At 37.6% G+C, this 14,706-nt stretch overlaps 1 protein-coding gene across 1 annotated transcript in view; it reads left to right on the top strand.

Annotated features, from left to right (window-relative positions):
- LOC106081284 (putative uncharacterized protein DDB_G0279653) overlaps positions 1-14,706 on the top strand; it is a 337,199-nt gene that overhangs the window by 34,197 nt on the left and 288,296 nt on the right. The gene's annotated exons all lie outside the window — the stretch shown is intronic.

Genomic DNA, 14,706 nt, shown 5'->3' with positions numbered 1-14,706 from the left:
ATATATTCCACGTAAATCATAAATATTACCTGAGTAAGTACTGCTAAAAATATCAGCAAAGATGTCGGCAATGCCTGAATCGTTATCAGCTACTTTAGCTTTATATCTAAGAAAGTTCGGTAAACTATTACAACGGCGCTTTGAATTCACAAATTTGTAGAAGGATTTAGGATTTGGTTTCAATTGATTTCTACCATACCATATGCCAATTTGTTTTCTTTACTATATTCGCATCTAGCTAAAGAATACATCGAAAAGTCAGACGTTGACCCTGAGCGTTTAAACCTTTTATGCAATTTATTCTTCATGTTCTTCAGCTGGTTATATTCCATTGAAGACCAGATGCATGGCAAAAAGGAGTTTTAGGGACAGATTGAGAAATAAAGTCAAGTAGCACAGTATAAAAAGTTGAAATCATTTCATCGATATCTTTAGATGTGAAAATTTCATTCCAATGAACAGATGAGAGTAGTGAGTTCAGTTTGATGTAATCAGTTTTAGCAAAACAGTACACTTTTTCAATTGCTACATCTCTTTTAACTTTAAGAGTGGGACAGGGTATAAGGAATTTGAGTGTCGGATGATATCTATCCTCAGGACTTACAACCGGTTAATTACAAATTAAACATAACTCAGATGGTTGATTAACGAAAACAAGATCGAATAATTTAGAAAATGGATTGGTTATGTAATTTGTTGGAAAAAGACCAAAATTTAATAATATGCCGAGACATTCATTAGAAATGCCATTTGGCATCACGGGTGTTAAATCATTTCACTCGAACGAATGAATCCAGTTAATTTGAGGAAGATTAAAATCACCAAGGGCAATCAATGTGTCTCTTGGTTGAGATGACTGAAATGCTGAGTGGATTGCAGATACATGTTTTAAATAAATATCCTCACATGAAGAGGGTGGGACGTAAGAACATGAAATAAATATTGAAACATTTTTCAAAAATATCTTTACGGCTACAAATTCAATATCCAAGGAAGATTCCACTATTATTTCTTCGGAAGGAAATTCAGTGGAGATTGTTATTAGCACACCACCACCAGATTTTTTCATTTTATAGTTCCGATCACGCCTATATATATATGATATTTGGAAAGTAATATTTCAGAATCGTATACCTTATTCCGAAGCCAAGTTTCAGTAAATTATATGATAATCGAATATAAAGCTATCTGAGTAAAGAGACGAAAGTTTTGTATTTAACCCTCCATCGTTTTGATGTACTAGAGATGTGTGATCAGCAGCAAATGATAAATTCAGTTTTTTGGCATAATTTCAGAGTTAGAATTAGTTGGGAGGTAAACAACATCAGATCGAGGCGTATCCTTGAAGATATACTCTCGGATAAAGGCCTTAGCGGGCAAAAACAGGTTTTATTGTGATTCGGAAAGAGGCTTTGATACGCCTTTCATGGTACTTAAATTTGTAAACACTCAATTCGACATCAATGTCAATCTTTGATTTTATATAAAATAACATGTCATCGGCGGAAGTTTCAGCAGCGAATTTGGCTGCAAAACTCGTGGTTTAGGAGTCGTAGCTGGTTGTTTGGCTGTAGCTTATGGGGTGTAAAATGTTGTTGGGCCAGACGGCAAGGCAGAGGCACTAGGAGCACTTGTTGAAGCAGCTGTGTTCAATGGAGTCATTACACACAACATTCGATGAAGCTCAAGAATAAGCACGCTAATATTGAAAGAAGAAAATAGTGTATTATTCAAACAATAGCAACGTGCATGAATGCATAGAGCGTCTGCTTTGAAAACGGAAGGTTCTTAGTTCAACTCTCGGCTGCGATGAAGGTAAAGTTTTAACCTCATGTATAATATATGAATTATTCATATTAAATTTGTCTTCTTCAAAGAAACTGAGCATTGAGAACGTGTTGGTGGGGAAAGGCGCGAACATGTTTGAGACTAAGTAGTTATTTTTCAGCAATGTTCAACTAAGATAATATGTCATTATTTTTTAACAACTTGTAAGATTAGGTATAAGTACTTATATTTGAACTATTGGTATGCTGGTGCGGAAGGATTTTCTTCCTAGTACATCGCCTTGTAAACATAATTAGAAACGATGCCAAAAAATAAGTAGTTATTAGATTTTGCAAGAGCTTACCTTTCTGGTTATTTGGTAATGAGAGTTTTTGCTGTGTAAGCTGTAAAGCCTAGCAGATGCATTTGAATGTGTTTTTTATTGTTTCCTCTATATTGCCATAGAATTGGTCTAATGAATTAATTGGTCTAATAGAATTAAAACCAAATGTAGGTCTAATTTATATATATTTTACATATTTGCTACTCATATGTTGTATTTACAATATAATTAAAAAATCTTGCATCGGCTTACATCTCATTTGCATGCATTTTTAAAACGCATTTATTTTAAATTCCACATCATTTCATTTCAAAACAATTCCGTCGTAGCGGAAGTGTTAAGTTGACAAAATAAAAATTTGATACAAATTAAATGACTTTGAAGAGATAATAGATTTTTCTATACCAAAACGAATGTTGGTCATTTGTGAGGATTGAGAAAAAATGCATTTTAAATTATGCCCGTAGATGGAAATAAATTATCAATAAGGCGTAAACGATTAACTCCCCCTACTATGAGCCATGAAAAAGGCTCAACCTTTTCGATATCAACATCCGGTGGTCATATCGTCAACCTTTTTTCCCCCGACTTTGTATTGACTGAAACGTGCATTTGTTAATTAATTCACTGCCTTTGCATTAATTATATTTTCCCCCCTTTTTTTCTCTTTTCAGGTAAGTCTTGTTGGAAGCTAAACCAAATAAATCACATTATTTACGGTAATAATATTGTAAACGATTTTTTCATCTTCTTCCTAAAGTTTACAGTTTTGAGGAATATTTGGCCATAGCGGCTTAGCTGCTTGCACAGGCATTGATTAATGGCCGATTTTGGGCATTAAGAACATGGTGTTGGCCAACACTTAAATTCCAGTTAATCAGTAGGAACTTTTGTCTTTAGTCCATAGAATGTGGAGAACTTTGTGCAACAGTAATTAATCATTTTCAATGCAGAATTGTTTTTTCCGTAGAACCAATGGCGTTTTTTTGGCAATTGACTGAAGTAATCTCAGACAAAGTAAGGTGGGGACAATGCAAAGCTTAGGATTAAGAATAAGTAAAGGAGAATTAAAGTCACACATAAAACAACTAAAGAAGAGTATATGAAACACTAAATTGATGGATTCCTTAAATTACTCCTTCAGTAACGCAACGCAGATGGGGTACATCTGGTAGACTATTTCCGTTTACTTCCTGATCCTGTTTCTATACCCACCACCGAAGGATGGGGGTATATTCATTTTGCCATTCCGTTTGCAATACATCGAAATATCCATTTCCGATCCTATAAAGTATATATATTCTTCATCAGGGTAAAAATTTAAGACGATCTAGCTATGTCCTCCGTATGTCTGTTGAAATCACGCTACATTCTTTAGAAATAGAGATATTGAGCTAAAACATTGCACGGATTTTTTGTCCATAAGCAGGTTAAGTTCGAAGATGGGCTATATCGGACTATATCTTGATATTGCCCCCGTATAGACAAATCCGCCCTTCGACATACTTCTTCAATTTTGCTCAGATCGGTCTAGATTTAAATATAGCTACCATGTAGACCGATCTCTCGATTTAGTGTCTCGGGCCTATAAAAGGCGCATTTACTGTCCGATGTCGCCAAAATTTGAGACAGTGATTTAAGTTATGCCCCTTGACATCTTTCTGCAATATGTCATAAATCGGTTCAGATTTGGATAGCTGTCATGTAGACCGATCTCTCGATTTAAGGTCTTGGGCCCATAAAAGACACATTTATTGTCCGACGTCGCCGAAATTTGGGGCAGTGAGTTGTCGTAGGCCCTTGGATATCCATCTTCTATTTAGCCCAGATCGGTCCAGATTTAGATATAGCTGCCATATAGACCGTTGTCTCGATGTAATGTTTTGGGTCTATAAAAAGCGCATTTATTGTCCGATGTCGCCGAAATTTATGACAGACAGTTGTGTTAGGCCCTTGGACATATTTTTGCAATTTGGCCCAGATCGGTCCAGATTTAGGTATAGCTGCCATATAGACCAATCTCTCGATTTAAGGTTTTGGGCCTATAAAAATCGCATTTATTGTCCGATGACGCCGAAATTTGGGACTGTGATTTGTGGAAGACACTTCGACATTCTTCTTCAATTTGGTTCAGAGCGGTCCAGATTTGGATATAGCTGCCATATGGACCGATCTCTCGATTTAAGGTTTTGGGGCCATAAAAGGCGCATTTATTGTCCGATTTCGCCTAAATTTGGGACAGTGAGTTGTGTTAGGCTCTTCGACATTTTTTTGAAACTTGGCCCAAATCGATCCAGATTTGGATATAGCTGCCATATAGACCGATATCTCGATTTCAAGTCTTGGCCCCATAAAAGACGCATTTATAATCCGATTTCACTGCAATTTGACACACCGACTTATATTAGTCTTTTCGACATCCGTGTCGTATATGGTTCAAATCGGTTTATTTTTAGATATATCTACTAAAAAGATCCAATATTTTGTAATGCACAATTGAACAATGACTTGTATTAATTTGTATTTGGTCCAAATCGGAACATATTTCGATATAGCTGCTATGGGGCATAAGGTATGAATTTTTCATCGGATTTTGAAGTAAGGTGGTTTACATATATACCATAGGTGGGGGGTATCCAAAGCTCGACCCGGCCGAACTTAACTTAACTCTATGTAAGCTGTTCAAATTGCTGTAGCTGTCTAAAGCCTTTACCGAGGTGTACTGCGGTCTCTTCGAAACATGAACCCAATTGTCTAAAGGCATTTTGAAGCTTGAACACAATTGTTTAGGGAAAAGTTGGTATTAGTGGACGCCGCCTAAACCAAAAATTACTGAAAAGAATTTTGTAACCTATAAACGCATGAATGTCCACTCAAAACTATATCTCCCAATCTCGAATCTCGAATACAATAAGTTCACGGAATTTCATGTCCTAAGTTGGTTCGGGAGCTTAGTGGAGAGAGGTAGGAATGGCAAGCGCTGGTATTTTTCTGATTTGCGGTATACTCATAAAAATGTGGTGGTAGTACGTATAGTCACGGCAAGTGATGCGGTGTTATGCTTATGAGTGGCGATTGTTTGAATACTCGTACTTTCATGTACATGCTTTGTGTACCACCGCTTTTAACATTGTGTTTGTCCATGGCGATATTATGAGTAAATGTGAGACGAGAATGGATACACCGCAAACACCACTTCATCACAACGCATTGACTCAAATCATAATTGTGGTGTTGATTACACAATAATGGGAAAGTCTATGCATTTTAACAAAAATATATATTAATATTGCTAATATTTAATTTCATTTCGGAATACTAATAAAGGGCGATTTTTTAAGAGCTAAAGGAAAGTTTATCAAACAAAGACACATAAAAAATCAATTAAATGCATGAAATCATTATTTGAATCCATAGGACGGTCCATATATTTTAATGTTTGAAGATTATTTCCTGAAAATGTTGTCCGTGACTGCGCCCCAAATTGTCCACCCGCTTAGACCAATTTTGGCATACTCTTTCCATCATTTCGATCGGTATCTCACGAATAAATGCTTAAGTTTTGTCTGCCAATGCGTCAATTGAAGCGGGCTTGTCTGTGTAAATATGAGCTTTAAAAATAGTCCAAAGGCTTTAAACCGCACGATCTAGGCGGCCAATTGGCCGGCCCCTGCCATGAGGCGTCTGTCTCACCTAGGGTCTTGAAATTTTGCATTTCAAAGAGTTATCTCTATTCGTTCTCAAATGACATATTTTTTACTAGTTTTTTTTCGATTCTATCCCACTGTGCGTCGGTTTGTTTGTATGATCAAAACTTTCCTACGGAAGCATTTCTTTTTGGATATGACCAAACCATTTGTTGCTGCTTCGGAAGAACTGCACATTAAAAATGCCCTACCGCATTTAAGCTTATAAACATTTTAGTTTCTATTCTGCTGCTAGAGTTTTTTCAAGAAATTTTTGTTTTTAAATCTGTAGTTCAATATATTGAGGATTGTTATGCCTAGAGTGGTTGGGAGAAATTTTGTTCCCAATATTCTAGGGCAAACTATGATGGTTTAAGTGTTCCAGTCTTTATGATTTGTTTATTTTTTCGGTGTTAACTGTTATGAGTAGGGAGGGGGTCATAGCCACAGCTTGGCTGTTCGGTTTTTGTGTGTGTGTGTGTTTTTTTTTCAATTGAACGCAACCTAAACATTATGGGACTTTGCTGCCATGGCCTTATGGCCTGTTGGAAAAGTGCAATTTTATGGAAGCAGTGAGTGAAATGATCCATCGCCAGGGTCCATTCCATTGATCCCATCTCGCATCGGTGCATTTGTTTCTGATGTTTTCATTTTAAACTCTTGGGTGTTATGGAGGCCAAAGAGGGAGGATGGGAGGGAGTCATGGCCACAATGCACCAGTGGTGAATTTATTTTGTGCTCTCTTTATACACTGCAATATCATTGATAGGGAATACGAAACTGGTATTTCCATATGTAACATTTTTAAATGGTTTTGAATTGAGGCAAGTTGACCCAAACGTTTAGAGGGTTTTAAGTAAATACCTTGCCAAAATCTTCTCTCTCAATAGGTTTTAAGTCTAGATAGTACCAGGGGGCTTTGAACTTTTCAACATTGCAGACCACCTAACAAAAAATTTTGATAAAGGAGCAACAGAAAGACAAGAAAGTCTTATCAATGAGTGACGTTCGCTTTAATGAAAAGGAAACAGTTTTTTTTTTGGGACCTAGTTCGAACCATGACTATTACTACTAATAATACAGGATTTCTCATGAACATTCCATTAAGGAACAGTAGATACTTCTTTCATATCAATGAGTGCAGTCCGATTAAAGTTAAAACTCAATTATAAGTGGCTTCCTTGTTTTTATGCCAAGTTAGAACGGCGTGCCGCATAGCGACACCACTTGGTAGAGAAGTTTTAACTTGGCAGGATACCTCACAAGGTTTGTAAGAGGATAAAAACGGCTGAAAGAATTTTCTTTTTCTGATGTTTTGGCCGTGGTTTTAGTCGACATGCTAACCGCTGCGCCATGCTGGCCTCCGAATCAGAATTCGAAGTTGAAGTCGGAGACCGGTTCAACGCTGAGCAAGCATTTTCGACTTACCTAGGGTCGACGCAGACCGAGTTAGGTGCTACGAACGCGCATGTAACACTGTGGAACATCAAAACGGTCGGCAGGACGACAAAAATACTATGGTATGGGGAGATCCGGAATATGAGAAGACGAGGCTATTACTGAAAGGAAGCAAGCATGTCAGTAAAGCTTTCGGTGTCACAACAGGACACATAAGACTAAGAGCTGACTTATGCAAAATCAGTGCGACAAGTGATAACTTGTGTAGGCCATACGAGGAAGACAGACACCGGTACTTAGGTGGGGACACAATACCACATATAAACAAGTAAAATCACGTTAAGTTTGGACGGGCCGAACCCTGGATACCCACCACCTCGAGTATATATGTAAACCAATTTTCGTCAATTTCGGTGAAAAATACATGCCTTAATATGTTCCGATTTGGACCAAATAGAAATAAGTACAAGACATCGTTCAATAAACCGGTCTGAAACATATACGACACGGATGTCGAAAAGCCTAACTTAAGTCACAGTGTCAGATTTCAGTGAAATCGGATTATAAATCCGCCATTTATGCGGCCAAGACTTTAAATCGATATATCGGTCTATATGGCAGCTATATCCAAATCTGCACCGCTTTGGGCCAAGTTGCAGAAAAATGTCGAAGAGCTTTACACAACTCACTGTCCTAAATTTCCGTGAAATCGGATTATAAATGCGCCGCTTTATGGCCCCAAAGCCTTAAATCTTGAGATCGGTCTATATGGCAGCTATGTCCAAATCTGACCGATCTGGGCCAAATTGAAGAAGGATGTCGAGTGGCATAACATAACTCACTGTCCCATATTTTGGTGACATCGGACAATAAATGCGCCTTTTATTCGACCAAAACCTTATATCAAGATATCGGTCTACATGGCAGCTATATACAAATCTGAACCGATCTGGGCCAAATTGAAGAAGGATGTCGAGTGGCATAACACAACTCTCTGTCCCAAATTTCAGCAAAATTGGATAGTAAATGTGGCTTTTATGGGCCTAAGACCCTAAATCGGCAGATCGGTCTATATGGCAGCTATATCCAAATCAAAACCGATCTGGGCCAAATTGATATGGGATGTCGAAGGTCCTTACACAACTCACTGCCTTAAATTTCAGTAAACACTCATAAAAAATGTGGCTTTTATGGGCCTAAGACCCCAAATCGGCGGATTGGTCTATATGACAGCTATATCTAAATCTAATTGACTAAGAATGTCGAAGGGCCTAACACAACTCACTGTCCCAAATTTCAGCAAAATCGGATAATAAATGTGGCTTTTATGGGCCTAAGACCCTAAATCGGCGGATCGGTCTATATGGGGGCTATATGAAGATATAGTCCGATATAACCCATCTTCTAACTTAATCGGCTTATGGATAAAAAAAGAATCTGTGTAAAATTTCAGCTCAATATCTCTTTTTTTTAAAGATGGTAGCGTGATTTCAACAGACAGATGAACAGACGGTGGTGGGTATAAAAAACTAAGGGGCGTGGAATGGAAAACAATTAGGAGGGATTTTGTAAGCTGCACGGTTAGTTTTTAGTATTTAGAGCTCACAACAAACCGATTACTGGCTTAGGTGTATGTCCCTAGTGGCATGGGTCGTATTAATATTCGCACCCTCTTTTCAACCTAACCAAATCGACGTGACGAACGGCATGACGACGAATTTCACCTCTTTGCAGTGAATTTGGCCTTCCGTGGATTACAAATGGTGAAACATTTTTCTGTTCTACTCGGAGGATTCGAAGTAAGACGTTTAGGGTTATTGGGGAAATCTTAGCCCATACGCAACAGTGGCCTCCATTTGATACCAAACTAACTTATTTCGGTCAATACCTAAAAGTCACCTTCTTCTGGTATTAAATTAATACCAAAGGGTATTAAAATGTTTGCCATTCATGTGAATAAAATAATACCAGCAGGTATTGGTAAATCATCGTTTTCTTTTTATCAGTGTAGGGGTTTTTCGGTTCGTTTTGTCCTTATTTCTTTACGATTTTTCCTTGTTTTAGTTCCCATTCAGATTTTGGGAAAAGGCCTATAAAAGTCTCAGCTTGTTGCATTTTTTCAATGTTGAATTTTGAATGTTTCCCTTGCACCTGTATTGGTTAGAGGGGGGGAAATTTTTCGAACTATTTTGTGCAGTTTTTGTAGTTTTGCCGAGGCAATACAAAAAGTGAGTGTTATGTTTTTTTTGGTTTTTATTTCCCAGCTTGTGTTTGTTGGCATGGCCCCCTTGCAATTGTTGAAGTTTCGGTTATGTTGTTGCACTTTTATGTATTGTTTATCCAACGAGTAGCATTGTTAAAGTTGCAATGTTGTCGATAGTTGTTGTTGTTGCTGTTGTTTTATAGTTGGGGAAAAGAAACAAAAATCAAAACAGCAACAAGCGCATATTTTATGCATTTTAGCCCCTCGGTTATATAGCATGTGGAGAAAAAGTTTTTCTCAGTCATTTTCCTCTTTTCATTGGGATTGAATACAGTTTTGGCTATGGTTTTGCTCCCCCTCTACAAATGCATATGGTTTTATGGTGAAAGCATCTGTGGGGGATGTAAAGGAATGCTGGTGCCATTTGACAAAAAGGGCTTAGGTTACAATCTGCCAAGGAGCAGTAAAAAAAAGTTCAACAATGTTTTTGTTGATTTTATTTGGGTACATAAAAGATTGGCTTTATTCAAAAAGTTGTTTCAAGTAGTGCAGTGGGTCAGGCTGGGAGCTGTAAAAGGTTAACAACCTGAAGAAAAATTTCATATGTAAGTGAGTTGTGAAGCATGGAGAAGTTTGACTTTAAGAAAAATAGAAAATTTCAAAACATTCTAGACATTTATAGAGAAGATATAGGCTTTAAGAAACGGCTATATATTGACCCCTCAAAGTTGAGCAAGTTTGACTTCTCCTATTTTCAAGAATTTCTTAATGTACAGTTGAATCCGCTTAATTGGAAATAGCAAAATACAAGAACATTGTTTCAATTATCCGACATTTTTAGTTATTGGAAGTCCGGATAATTGAAATACGTTTCAATTAACCGAAGGTTGTAAAAGTAAGAATGTCCTCTGGAATTAAGGAACTGAAATTATGAGGAAAAGATGCTGTGAAACTAGTTAGAAACTAATGAAATTAATAAAATCGTAACATTGACCAATAGCCAAAATTTTATAAACAATGTTTTCAAGCGGAGCAGATTTCATATCATTGAATTGCGACTTTTTGGCAAAAATTTGCATTTCACTCAAGCAATTTTTCAATTAAGCGGTTTTTTGATTAAGCGGAGTGAAACGTTTTAAGCAGTCCATAAAGTTAACTAGTTCTCGTGATTTTTTCAATTAAAAGGTGTTCAATTAAGCGGGTTCAACTGTACATGAAACTAAACTGAAAGAACTAAAAATCCGATTCCATGGTTTATTTACGAGATATATACAGATTCCATGTCAGAGTCGTTATTAACTACTCACCAGAGATGGTCTGTTGGAAACTACGACATATATGACATACATTTCCAACGTATAATACATACGTCTTAGCCAAAAAAACTAGTTTTTGACCAAATTTAAAAATAATTAGGAAATCGTACAATTAATTAGTTTCAACTTTTGGGAATTTATGAATATGACAACACTGTTAAATAGGTTAGAATGTGCTCCTATAACAGAAAACTTCTGGCTTTTTTGACAATCAAAAACCTAAAAAACCGACATACAGATCATCTCTGCTACCGACCATACCGTGACCCACCCATCTATGGCGATACCCACCACCATATCTTCTTATATATAAAAATCAATTTGTGTTTGTTTGCTTGTTTGTTTGTTTGTCTGTTCCGTATAGGCTCAGAAACGGCTGAACCGATCTTCTTGCAATTTTCACAGATGGTACATAATAATCCCGTGGTGAAAATAGGGTAGGAGGGGGGCGGACCCTCCCCCTTACCTTAATTTTCAAAAACGCCAGATCTCGGAAATGGGTGGTGTGATTTAAGCCAAATTTTGTGCGCTCTCTTATATTAACCTAAAAACAAAAATTTTGTATCCAAATTTCGGATGGGGTACCTAGGGGGGGCCCCCCCACCCCCAAATCGTAGCAAATATATATATAGACCAATCACGACAATATAGGACTCAAATGAAAGGTATTTAAGATTAGAAAATGTATCTGATATCCAATTGTCGGACTAAGTGTTGGGGGGACCACCCCAACCCCCAAAATACACATAAATCGGACATATATACCGACCATGGCAATATGGGGCTCAAATGAATGGTATTTGCGTGTAAAATATGAATCTGATATCCAAATGTGGGAACAAGTTTCTGGGGGTCCACCCTTTCTCCAAAACACTCCCCAAACAGGACTTATTTACCGGCTATGGCAATATGGGGCTTAAATAAAAGGTATTTGAGTGTAGAATATGAATCTGATATCCAGATGTAGTACCAAGTGTTTTGGGGCCGCCCATCACCGAGAGCATCCCCCAAAGAAGACAAATTTATGACCATAGCAATATGGGGCTCAAATGAAATGTCTTTGGGAGTAAAGCACAAATCTGATATCTATATTCCGGAAAAGTGTCTATGGGGCCATCCCACCCCCTTAACACCACCCAAATAGGAAGTATTTGCTAACCATTGCAATATGAGACTCAAAAAAGAGATTTTTGGAGTATAACACGAGTCTGATATATATTTTCAAAGCCAACACCCAAAACACCCCCCACACCGGGCATGTTTGCCGACTATGGAAAAATGGGGCTCAAATGAAGGGTATTTGGGAGAAGACAATGAATTGGATATCAACATTCGGGACCAACTGTCTAGGGGACGTCCCACCATCATAACAATCCCCAAATAGGACGTATTTGCTCACCAAGATAATTTGGGTTTCCAAGACAGTACAGCTCGATATTCATAGTTTTTAGGGCTCATACCCTAAACCGGACATATTTGCTGGCTTTTGATAAGGGATTTAAATGAATGGTATTTCAGATTATAAATCGAATTTGATATCCAATTTTTAGACCAATGGGGTTCAAATAAATTATTGGGTTGCCCAATAAGTAATTGCGGATTTTTTAAAAGAAAGTAAATGCATTTTTAATAGAACTTAGAATGAACTTTAATCAAATATACTTTTTTTACACTTTTTCCTAAAGCAAACTAAAAGTAACAGCTGATAACTGACAGAAGAAAGAATGCAATTACAGAGTCACAAGCTGTGAAAAAATTTGTCAACGCCGACTATATGAAAAATCCGCAATTACTTTTTGGGCAACCCAATATATATCGATATATGAGAATGGACCACGTTGCAGGGCTTAGTGTTTGGGAACTACCCCACTCCCCAAAAAATCTCTAAATCGGGCATATTTACCGACCATGTCAATATGGGGCTTAAATGAAAGGAATTGGGGAATAGAGCAAGAATTGATACCCACTTTCGGGACAAATTTTCTGGGGGTCTACCCCTTTTCCGAATATACCCCACAAACAGCATCTGACCATCGCAACATGGGGCTCAAATAAAGGTATTTGGGAGTAAAATAAGAATTTGGTATCCAAATGTAGGATCACGTATTTAGGGCATCACCCCTTCCCCAAAACATCCCCCAAAGGATGTCTCTACCTTCATCTGCCAAAATCACCATAGCGGGCGAACGAATAAAGATATCCCCTTAATATTGATGTAGGTCTTTGGGGATTGTAAATGGGCTATATCGATTGAGATTTGGATATAGCTCCCATATGAGCCGGTCTCCCCATTTGACATCTTGAGGCGCTGGGAGCCGAAATTTTTATCTGATTTGGCTGAAATTTGATACAGTGAGTTGTACTAAGAGCTCCGACATCCGACGGGAATATGGTATATATTGGACCATATTTACTTACATTTAGCTGACATATAGACCCATATACCGAAATAGGGTTTAATAACCGAAACAGGAGCATTTATTACGCGACTTCGCTGAAATTTGAAACTAGACTCCCGTCATCTTGAATATGGTCCAGATCGGGCTATATTTAGAAAAAGCTACCATATTGGCCGATCTTCCGCCTTAGTGTCTAAAGACCGTAAAAGGCGCATTTGTTTTCCGATTTCGATTTGATTTAGATGTTGCAAATTTTGACCTGCCGTGTTTTTTGTTATGATTTCCAACAATAGTGTCAAGTACGGTCCAAATCGGTCAATGAACCCCTGAAAGCCGCAATTGTTATCTGGTTTGGCTGAAATTTTGCAAGGAGTGTTTTGTTATGACTTCCAATAACTGTGCCAAGTACGGTTTAAATCGGTTCATAACCTGATAAAGTTCCCATATAAACTGATCTCCCGATTAGTCTTTCTACGGCCCCTAGAAACTTCAATTTGTGCCTCACTTTCAGCAATTTGGTATGTAAATAACACATATGTCTTCAACCGAGTTAATTTTTGGAACTTTTCTGCAGGATCCTTGGTAGCGTAACCAAAAATTGGTTACTGCTTTTTGTTAAGGAGATAGATATACAATAGATCTGACGTCAGAGTCATTAGCCATACCATGGCTCACCCATCTCTATCGATTGTTGTTTTCAAAGGGCTTTGGTGTTCCTTTTTTTACAAAATCTCTGCGTTTATACCACAACACACCATGCCCGCAACTTTTTCAATCACTTGATAATTTTTTGTTAATTTATTTTAATTTTCGATTTTGTTGTTTTTGTTTTTCGGTTTGTTTTCGAACACAAATTGGCTTACTCGGGTTGTTTTACATGGATAAGGCAGCAGCACTACATTTTTTGTGTTTACAACATATTTTATTTGGTGTTAACAACAGCAACAAAAAAAACACATCACTGTTGATTGGGCTGCTGTTGCCGCTGTTGTTGTTTTGGTTTTTGTTAAAGGGGTATATTTTGTTAAAAATACTCAAAAATTTACTCGTTGATAGGAAAATGGTGTTTACCAAGGAGGCGGCAGCAGGGTAATGTGTCGGCTATGCATCTTTTGTAAACAACTGCCTGCCAAATGCATTCCAAATTCCACACGCTGGGTTAAATTATATTTCATTGTGGCCTCTCCGAGCCCACATCCCACCCTTCTGCCTAGGTTTGTGGCTGAATTCCCAGCACATTCCACCACTTAGCACGACTGATTTGACACCTTGCACAATGCATGTGGCAGTGCTGTAGTATTTCAGGCACATTCCATGGGTAATTCGTTATGGTCAGGGGGGTTTCTTTGTTTTATATGAAAAACAGGCTGATATTGCTTATGAAAATGTGGGTTAAAGGCTGCTGTGATGTGGTAAAAAAATTTAACAAATATCTTAAGTAAACAAACTACATTGTTACAGGCAAGCCATATAACAACTTAACACCTTCTTAATCCCTAGTTGGCAATTTGCTTTTCTTCGTAAGGAAGTCATTCATAAATGTAATTGACTTTATCATTAATCCCCTACCACAATGGTGAGAAGATAATTGTAA

The sequence above is a fragment of the Stomoxys calcitrans genome, chromosome 3 (assembly GCF_963082655.1).
Source record: "Stomoxys calcitrans chromosome 3, idStoCalc2.1, whole genome shotgun sequence".
Taxonomy (NCBI): Eukaryota; Metazoa; Arthropoda; class Insecta; order Diptera; family Muscidae; genus Stomoxys; species Stomoxys calcitrans.
Note: the sequence above shows the minus strand (reverse complement) of the source record. Positions and strands in the feature narration are given on the sequence as shown.